Below are 11342 nucleotides of genomic sequence, written 5' to 3'. Positions count from 1 at the left end.
TGGTTGCTATGGGATACAAAGCACTCTGCTTACAGGCAGGGGTGGAATGACCAGCTGTTGAGGAAAAGACCACAAACAGTTCTCGATGAGCCATACAAATACAGTGTAATGATATTGATCTTGTGCATGCTTTGTTAGTAGTTTCTGAAATGCTGCCATAGGGTTTTTAAATTGTCATAAATACTCAAATGTAACATATGACCTTGCCAGCAAACACCTGCCAGGCACTCTTGGTTAACATTGTGCTGGTGTCGTTTACGCATTAATTCAGAGTACTTCTTTGCCCAATAGTGCTCTTGCCCTTTCAGGAACCAAGACAACATGAAATGTATCATATGATGACTTTTTATTTTCCTTGAGGAGACATGGCTTACTACTCCAACAAGTACACGTGTACCTACACTACCTGAGAAATTGTCTGCATAATGAAAGGATGATCAGTTCAGCCAAATAGCCGGAGCAATGGTGCACTAATGGAATCACTGAAAATTGCTCAAAACATGGGTTCATATCCTTTGAAATAATGAACAAATAGATTCAAAATCATTCGGGCATGCAACTCTCATACCATCCAAATCTTGCCAGTAGCCTTGACCAGTAAGTCATTGTAAGTTGTGCTGCTTTTCATTTTAAGAATCGATTGGCCTCCAGCAAGCATTCAGTCCACAGTCGATTGCTTAGAAATCTCTCAATGCAATGGTGGCAGTGACAGTTGTACAGCTTCATGATCTCAATGGAAATCAATAATGAGAGCAATCCGTGGCACAATGGCACATTTTCGATCAATGATAACACATCTTTGCTGATAACTCACCCATTGAAAGACCACAGTAAACTGCATCAAGTGCAGATCCAGCTTTGTAAAATAGTTTTGCAAAAAAAAAAAAAAAAAAATTGGGATGGAAAATTCTATCACCTCTTATCTCATATTTCATGGGAAACTAGATCATCATCACAGTGATACCATCAGAGTTGATCTTTCTCCTGGCATTACAAACAGCACAGTGCCTACAATATGTAACTGTGATTGGATAATTCCTGCAACAATATAATATGTACAAATTTCCTATATTAGAGAAATAATAGGAATAGAAACATGACTAAATTGTAGTTTGTATTCTGACTATCACAGACAGAAATTTTAGATGTCTATTCGCAATGCTCTGAATACATTGAGCTAGTTTTGAATAAGGGCTATTAACCACAATTTATCATCATCACTTAGTTTGCTGCTGCAACAACTATTGTACTGTATTCTCTGGCTCAGAGACACCTTTGGCAAGCTTTCAGGTCATCAACATTGAGAAGATCTATACAGTACGTACATGTAATGCATAGGTACATTTCAGATACAGTGTACATCTACTTTTTGGCACATCTAGACCTATGACTCACTGGCTGCTAATAGGAAAATGTTTTTCCTCAGTCTAAAAAAGCTTTAAAACCTCAAATCTGCATGTGTTGCTCCTAGCCAGCATTATTCACTCACTAAGAGACTGACTTTACCTTTAAAGTTAACCATCCCAAGAATCACAGCAAACTGTGTGTAGAATCATGCTGTTTACAGTGATTAATACCCTTTCAACTCCGTTTAACAAAGGAGCAGGAGGATATTAAATCTTTGTCAAGAGTTGCTTAGCAGGCAGCAGCTTATCAAAGCTTCTTAGACACATTCATTGGAGTACTGTACAGAGCACACTTGTAGCATGTTTATTAAATGGTGAAGAGCATGTTTGGTTTAGGGACGGTATGAGAAATTACAGGAATCACAAAATATTGTATAGCAATGAAATTCTTAAAAAAACAACAACCAATGTTTCCTACATACAAGGTAAACATTACAAAGATGCAGTATGTTACAATATGAAGTAGCTAGAGATGTTCTACACAAGGTGTACATACATTATAAGTACATACTTTCATACCACACTAATTCCTTGTTTTGTTAATTAATCATGAAATAACATTCCTCTTGCTTAAACAAGGCATAATTTATTATTTGCAGATGAAACAAAAACCCAGCATTAGTGCTTTAAAATAGTTCTGGAATGTGAGTCAGGGATAGAAACAACCATTGTAAAAATTTGAATCCGTATAATCGATAAGTGTTGTTAAATACACAAAATGTGAACAATAGTTATAGTAAAAATGTTTCCAGACTAAACCGTCTACAGTTATGGTTTATTGAGAAAAACACTGGAATATCTCCTAATGTTTTAGGCTTTATTGTGAAAATTTAATATGGTAGGGTGTTTTGTGATACGACAGACCTACATCAAATGCATCAAAATGTGATATCTTGAACATTTTTGAAATCACTGCTCCCAAAGATAAACTGGACCTTTGAATAGCACAGGATTAACAGCATGCACTCTATTAGTATAAACTATTTTGGTTTTACTAACCATTTCTTATAGTGCCTCCTGACCCTGAGGCTATTATGTTGCACACATCCTCTAATCACTGGCTATTCATATTCAAATTACAGATGTCCCACTCAGTCAAAGTCTACAGAGGACATCTCACTCTTCCACATTGTCTTCCTGCTCATTTTCACCAGGTCATCACCTTGCACCCCAATTAGATTTCAATTAGACGCACACTAACACTCGTTAACTATCAAGCAGTTTCTAAGAAGCCATCATCACCTATTGTCAAATTACCACAGCTGATGTATGAAGGGACAGAAGGGGCTAAATTTGTCACAATTAACATTTCAGGAGAGCCAGCTTGTCAGCTGAATTCAGTGGCTTCTCTTTGCTTTACACTCAAAGGAAGCATGGAAAGCAACGAAGCAAGGAAAAAAAAAAAAGATGTGGGGGAGGGTAGGGAGAGAGTACTTTGGTGAGTATTGTTAAAAATAGAGAGATAAAAAAAGAGTTCACACATAAGGATATTGCTGTAGACATTCACTGTGATGATCTCAAGCTGCAGAGAAAAATGGAATGAAAAGATATCCTCAAATTTTATCAAATTGAAAGTCAGAGTACTGATCACTTTGGTTTTTAAAAACAAACAAGTAAACTTATCAATGAACACGACCATCCCATTAAAATCATAGGCCCCTTGCCCTCCCCCCCCCCCCCCACCATCGCCCCACTGAGAGAAATTAAGATTTTAAAGTGGAATTATAGCAGGAGAATAAGATTTAAAACTGTAACTCTTTATAATTTAGGTTGGGTTTTTTTTTTTTGTGATTTAAAAAAAAAAGACTAAGACAGTTTATTTCCAGGCACTTTCTGATACCAAATAAAAAATGACTATGCAACATTCATACAGTTCTACGACTTTAGATTAAAAACTTAACTTCAGAATTATACATTGTATGTCGAACACGTACAAATACACATGACTGAAATAAAAGTGCATCATCTGTATTGTGTATATAACTTGTAAAAGGATGTGCTGTGAAATTCAATCTTTTTATCTAAAAACAATAAAGACCTCACTTAAATACAAAGGGTTATGTGGATAAGGGCACTGTACCTCCCTGAAACCATTTAAAAGCCCATTACCACTGGTCTGATACTGACACACAAATGTGGTCCTATTCGAATGCAAGCAGGAGTTTTTTTGACCTGGGCAATACTGCCCTATTGTACCGTTACCCATTCATCAGGTCAAAAGAAAGGGTAAAATCAATACTCCTTTTGTACATATGCCATTGATACTGGACAAACATCAGAGGAGCTTGAATTAACACTGAATTAACGTCAAACACCTTTTGAACAATGAGCTGTCTGCTCATGCACTATTCACTGTGTCCTGCCTATTGTGCACTGAGTGCCTAAAGAGCAGCGATCAAGACAGTTTGGATGTTCCCCTGAGAGAGCAAGTGAAGTGTGCTTTAAAGACTGTGGTCATGTTAAATGTCCTTGTCTTCTCTTCTTGCTGTAAACTATTCATGAGATTTTATCGACAAGAGATACCAGCAATCACAACTGAGTATCTGCCATGATAATATTCATAATTATGAAAGAAGAGACAAGGAACTTTTTTTGGGGTCTAGGGCAATTACCCCCTGGGCAATTACCCCACGCCCTTTCCCTAGCCCTAATCCAAATCCTAATCCTGAACCTAACCCTAACCCTATTCCAAGCTCCTAACCCTAAACCTAACCCTAACCCTAATCTTTACTCTAACCTTACCACTAACCAGTATTTGGCCGAGGGGCAATTGCCCTCAGGGGGTAATTGCCCGGATACGCTTTTTTTTCTTATCTTTGTACATGGGCCATGCATTCATAAGAAATAAACTGCCAAGCTATGATAACAGTATAAATTTGTCAAAAGCAGCCCACACTCATCACTAGAAGTAAAAGGGTCATACTAAGATTAAGAAAGCTTGCTATACAGTGCGTATCAAAAAAAGAAAAAAAACGCAACAAGATTTAATTTCAAATTTGTGAAGATTGTGTTAATTTTACACCAAAGTGAGTAGCAACAACTCCAACATCTTAAAGCCACATATCTCCTCTTTCCAATGATATCTTATTTATTCATACACGGTCATGGATGGCTGAGTAATCATTCTTTTTGGTCAATCGGTCAAATTGGACTTGGGACCAAGTTTCGGATTCTGCTGTCCTCCGTAGAGGGGATCCGTGAAGCCAGACGGAGCCTTCGCGGAACATTCCCCGACGGACAGTATACAGACCGATCTTTCGGTCAAGCTTTCTGGTTGATATTATCAATGACTTCAATGTTGACATTGTTACTTGAATTTTAGAGAAAACCCCATTCCACTGACATTGTGGAAAACAACTGCGCGACGCGATGTACTATTAATAAGTATTCTACGATAAAATGACGATTTTGAGATGAGACTGAATACCGGGATGAATACTCACGGTCAATGCGGTAACATTAAACATTCCATCGGAGCTTGATCCGGCCTCCGTTCTCGGAAATCCACAGTTCGCATTCGGCTTCATCAGAGGTGGGAAGGCATTTTTGCTTCACAATCCGACCTCTCTGACAATTGAATCCAACCGAAAATGAAGTTGAATAGACTATATGTCCTGAATCCTGCTAGCAAGCTAGAATTCATCCCGTCTGCTCCTAAATTTTAGCTAGCTAGCGAAATGACGATAATCAAACTTTCACTGTACTTCTCCCATCATCATGATCGGAATTGGAAGAACACATCAAGAACTTTATCTACTATGACTACGCAGACTTCACACACACAGTCAAACACACACGCGCACACACAAACAATTACACACGTGTGTACTGTAAGTGTACCGGTATAATACGGATCAGTGGCTCCACATTCATGCTGATCACACACTTATTCATCATGCACACGCAAAGCTTTCCGTACATGTACTAAAGTTGCGCATAGTGACACCATGGAGCTACTAATTACTCCAGTAGTAGCTCAGCTCCATGGATTTACGGTACGTGGTAGTCGACATGATTTATGATAATCACTCTCATTGGAATGCCGATGCAATTACCACCATCATCATCACGTTTCAGTCAACTTCTAAAAGATACCGGTACTTATTATTTCAGATTTTTTTTTTTTTTTTTTTTTTTTGTGCGTGTGTGCATGTCAAATGCCAATTGTTACCTGGTATATACATTTCCCAAATATATTCCGAGGATTTTGTTAATGTTTTTTAAGTCAACAAGAGAGGAAATAATGATAAAATGTTGGTAAGTTATTCTGGGCACATTTTGTTTTGTTTGTTCTGTTTTGACTGGTTTTGTTTTGTTTTGTTTTAATCAAACACTGTAATCAAAAATTTTTAATGTATTCAAATAAAAGTGAGCATTATTACAGCAAAATATGAATTCATAATAGGAAAAGACTAACTTTCCTTTAGAATAGGGCCTTTACATTACATTTTTTACATTATCTTTTCCATTACCTGTATTCATTATACACATTGGCATTGCTGACAAATAATTACTTTATAGATAATGACTTAATGTTGTTTCATGTAAAAAAAAAAATGATGCAATGTTTATTGGCCTCAGTGAATCTGAACAATACAGAAAACATTCCTTGGTTATGGAAAGATGCCTCCTACAGTGTATATCACAACATTTGAAGCTTCATCCCCAGACCTATTTGCCTGGCTAGCTTCTTAGTCTACCAGCTGTGTTGTGGACTTTTGTCAAGCTCAGTGATTCCTTTGCACCATCATCTAGGGTTGCCTCTCTGGCGATGCTTTTGGGTCAGATGGATAGGTGCACCATGTACCGTATTTGAAGTAGAAAATGGAACGCACTGATGCAGGATTACCAAATTGTGCTTACCCTGCATGGATCTAAAGCCATGTAAAGAACCTCCAAACAAAAGGATTTCTACCAGAGAGTACTTTTACCATTTGTTCAAAACTCAATAGCACCTCATTTAAAACAAGCTTTCTACAAGAGAGCTGAGGTTGTTGCTTTCAACCCCCCCCCCCCCCAATACATCCCACAAAAACATAGTTCATGCTAAAAATAGGTTGGACCAAGAGGACAAAACAAGAGTCATCTTCAAGATTCCCTGTTGTGATTGTTAAACAGATTGAAATAACACAAAAGCACTATTCTAGCCATTCAGCCATTACTAAACATGCCATTGACACCGACCATAACATTGGGTGGGATGGTGCCCACATTATTGACGCTAAAACCTATTGTTGGCCAAGGAAGTCAAAGACAGAATCTGGTTCAAGAAGAATAATCCTGCTATGAATAGGGATTCTGGATACACATTGTCACCTATTTATGCTCCACTGATCCCAAAGCATCACCAGACGGGCGGTGAGGTGTGAAAGAATCACTTGGCTTGAGGAGGTCCACAGCAATGGACGAAAACTTGCCAGTCAAATACTATGTATAAAGTTTGGTTGAAACTTAAAGGAAACCAATGACCAAATATAAGATGTGGATTGAGTGAAAGCAGCGATACTAGTAGAACACATCGGCGAAAGTTTGAGGAAAATTGAACAATCAATTCAAAAGTTGTGAATTTTCAAATTTTTCGGTGCCATCGTTGCTGGATGAAAAGACTACTACAGATGAGGATATCATTATGGAAAATAATATAAAGAACGTATAAGGACAATACGCAAAAAAAAAAAAAGAATTTAGTTAATCATGAATAGCACACATTCCACAGACTTGTTACTGACAGATGTTAAAGGTAGTATTATTCCCCTGCTTTCTGAAAAAGGCAAGTCAAATGCTCTTTCATTTTGCTGGAAAAGAGGAAATGTGTTGAATTTTCTCTATATTTTCTCTGTACTGTATTGTTGTCCACAATGATGTCACAAAGTGTAGTAGTCTCCCTATCCAGGAATGGCGACACCGGAATTGTAAAAATTCGTGACTTTTGTACTGTAATACAGTAAAAATAATGAAAATATATGGCAAATTTGATTGACGAATCACATACAACTTCATGTCAAAAATGTTCTCTATACAGTAACACTATTTTGCATGCTGCATCAAACAATCTATGTATGATTGTCATACACCATAAATACACCATTGAACTTTCTCTATTGATGTATCTACTAAAGATGTCCATAATAACTTTGATATCATGTGCATCTGTTTGGATGAATTGCTTTACATGACAGACCGCTGATGACTGATTTTGCTTCTCAAGTTGAGATTTGTATAACATCCTACATGGTACAAGGTGTAGTTTTGGGAGGGTATGGTAAATTCCATTCTTTTCAGAGAAACTTGATGTACAATACTCACCTTTACTTGTATTCAAGGCTTCATTTCTACACATATTACACACAAAGAAAGGTTTCTTCTCCTTTTCTGTTCTTTTCACATACGCACACACTCACCCAATACAAGCCCATGGTTTGGCAACATACAATGTACCCACTTTACCATCCATCCTTGGATGACAAGTTTTAGAAAGGTCAACATTCAGTTTATGAATGTGGCTTGTTATACAGTGCACTCCCATTATGAATATGGCTATAACAAAATTCTGGTTATAACAAAGTAAAAATTCAAGCTGCAAAATTATCCACTCTATGCATTTCTATTGTTTAATTGTTCGGTTACAACGAAATTTCGATATAACGAAAGAAAACTGCTGGTCCCCGAGGACTTCGTGATAATGGGAGTCCACTGTAGTCAATACAGCAACAAGATATGCACTCCATTCAAATAGCCATTACACAAATATGTCCATGAATAGTTCTGCAAGATTTATCTATATACATACATTGATACATACATAAATACATGCATACACTTTGATACATACATAAACACATACATATGGAAACACATGCGCATTTTGTAAAATAAACTGGTCATTGGGAAACTCTTTGATTCAATAGGCGAGTATCAAAGTACAAAGTGAGGTCATGTCAGTGATAAGAAACCTGCAGGTGAGACATCCTACACCTCACAGACCTCTGCAAACATGGCACGAAAGCAAGTAATATCAGTGGACAAATGTTTTGAAGTTGTGGCTGTAGAACTGAGTCTCCTAGAAAGGCAGAGTCTCAGTACCCCCCCCCCCCCCTCCAACCAAGAAAAAAGAAAGAAAGAGAAGAATTGGTTGATGGCGGAAGAGTGATTAACCATCAAACTGATCTGTGCGATACCTGCACTAACATGGAAAAGGTTCCCTCTCTGGAATAGGCCGTTACCTTTGTCATTACCATGGCAACCTGTTTACATATCGAGCCAGTGGCACTTTGAAATCAAGATCTTGACATGGTTAAAGACGCAGTAATGATATCACTGTTTCTCCTGGGCAGGAGACTAAGAAGATGTGGACACAGCATATGGTATGACAACTCAATTTACTTCCCTCGATGGCATAGTATGTACAACAGTCGATAAGCATGTACGGTTAACACACCAACAAATATGGTAGTTTTTTATGACATCATGTATGAAGAGGTCTGAATGTAGAACTCACATTCCCATGGTCAGCAAATCAAACTGCCTGACAACACATCATAAATAGAAGTTTTCTTCCAATACAGGTAATTTGTTACAATGCAAAACTTCATAATTATACTCGTATCTCTTTTGTACATGCACTCAAAATCACAAAACACACTGGGACTCATTGCTGTAACAGGTAAATGTATTCTCATGGAAGACGCCCTTGAACTGAAGAAAAAAAAAAATGAAGGCCAGTCAATATCATCAATAATCTGCAGATTTAACCAGAAAGCTATGAAGTCAAGTACTGATTCCAACAAACAATTCATAATTTCTCAAGAGATATGGAACAATGTACAGAGATTCAAATTTGATGCTGATACAAACATGCAGTTTCACATAACAGGTAATCATTTGTACACTGAGAATTTGGCTTTGATAGTGTTCTGCCATAGATCTGCCCCTTTCATGCATACAAGTACTATTCTAAAAGTCACCACATTATGTGAAGAACTGTCATATCAACAAATCCAAGATACTCATACTCTGACAAGAACAGAATGTTCCCTTACTACCTCAGCTAGAAGGCTATGTCATTGCCTTTGATTGTTTGTCTGTTAGCAGTACAGTGGAACTTAATTATAAAGAGGTTTGACATATTTGGCACATCTCTTCTCTTTATACGGTAAACCCCACATTACTTTACACCTTATAAGTTATCACAAATCGAGTAAGTCGACACATTGAAAAAGCCCTGATTTTCTTTTGTTTGTTTTTTTCTTTCATGATGTTGCTGATATTCACGTAAGTCAACAGGTTTTCTCTGGTCCAGTGCATGTCAACTTATACAAGACTTGGTGTATTTCTTTGTTTCTGTACCTTGATGAACTGAAAAATCTGATATAACATGGTCATTCTATTGGTTTTTTGAAGTCCTCATGGTAGTGAAGTTCAACATGTACAACTAGAAAATTTAAACACAGATTTTGATTCATTCATTCAAGCGTTTGGCACAGTGTGCTTGGTTGATACTGTTTGCTGACTATTGCTAGTCACCTGGGCAGAACCACGAGGGGTCGGCATCATTCGCCCATTTCCTTGTGTGGGTGGGTAGGGGGACCACTTCACCGGGTTGGTATGGTACCCTGCTCTTTGCGATGAATAAATGAAGTGGGATCTTTTGTGTGCGTGTGTCAGTGGCTAACACACACATACGGGACCTCTATTTAATGTCCTATCCGAGGGACAGTGTTTTGCCTGAAACAGGTTTCTCACGGGAAAAGGAACAGGCAATTAGTTTCTGGTGGTGGATATCTTGATCATGGTCTAGATCCAGGATCTTTTTGAAGGATGCACATACAGTTCTATGGCATTAGTGATTGTATACCCCTGGTGAAGGTTTGCATTCTTCCAGTGCTTCTAGATTACATTGTTACTGAGTTGTATGTAAAATGAAATTATTTTTGATACCATAATTGATAGCTCTGATGAGATCATGTAAAATCTTTCCACAGATAAAGATATAATCTCAATATTCTATAAAGTAAACATGATCTAAATCAAACAAGAATGTAACAGTTATTACGTGAACACACTTCACAAAGTAGAATTACAGAAAATTCAAAATTAATAAACATGCAACATGCTACACCTTGTAGACACTTTCAAATCACATAAACAGACGACCACTTGCAGAGAACAGTACATTTCTAATCTATGTGAACTATAAATATCATGAAATTACCATTTGGTATTTTGTGTAATCCATACATTCTCCCTCTGGTTATTTAGTGATATCAGTCTTTGGTGCTCAAAATCATAACTGAACTCATCAAGAGGAATAATGAAGCTGAATTGCACAACATGCTGAGTAGTCAGTACAAAATTCATAGCATCAGAGTCTGCTCCATGATGCCTGAGGAAGCCTGTTACAAATGTTTGTTTCATTTTGTTTTGTTTATTCAATTTTCAACAAAGAGTGATGATATACATACATACATTGTCACTCTTGTGGTAACCAGTATCTAACCTCTGGGATTAGGCCTCTAAATTGGCAGAAATGGCAAGCACATATTATCTCACTCATAAATCATACCTTACAAAATTCAACACACTTTCCTTGCTCTTCATTGACTTAACCAAGGCAAAGTGAAAGATAAATTAGTTTTTCTTTTATAGAAAGCCATAGTATTACTATTAGCATACCCTGAGTATGTACTTTTGCACTACCTTCAAGCAACACTGCTAGAGGACGCATATACAATTGGTATTATGTTGTGATGTGTCAGTATGACTCATAGGTTAATAAAGGCAAACTTTGCAGCATCACATATTTAAAGGCAAACATTTGATATTTAAGGATATTTAAAGGCAAACATTCACACGGATATTTAACAAGGACATTTAAAGGCAAACATTCACACTACACAGGATGAGACATGATCCCCAACGCACTGGTCATTTCCAGTG

Source organism: Diadema antillarum, unplaced genomic scaffold (genome assembly GCF_040938485.1).
Source record: "Diadema antillarum isolate AM-2024a unplaced genomic scaffold, OU_Dant_1.0 scf00000138, whole genome shotgun sequence".
NCBI lineage: Eukaryota > Metazoa > Echinodermata > Echinoidea > Diadematoida > Diadematidae > Diadema > Diadema antillarum.
This window is presented reverse-complemented; position numbering follows the sequence as displayed.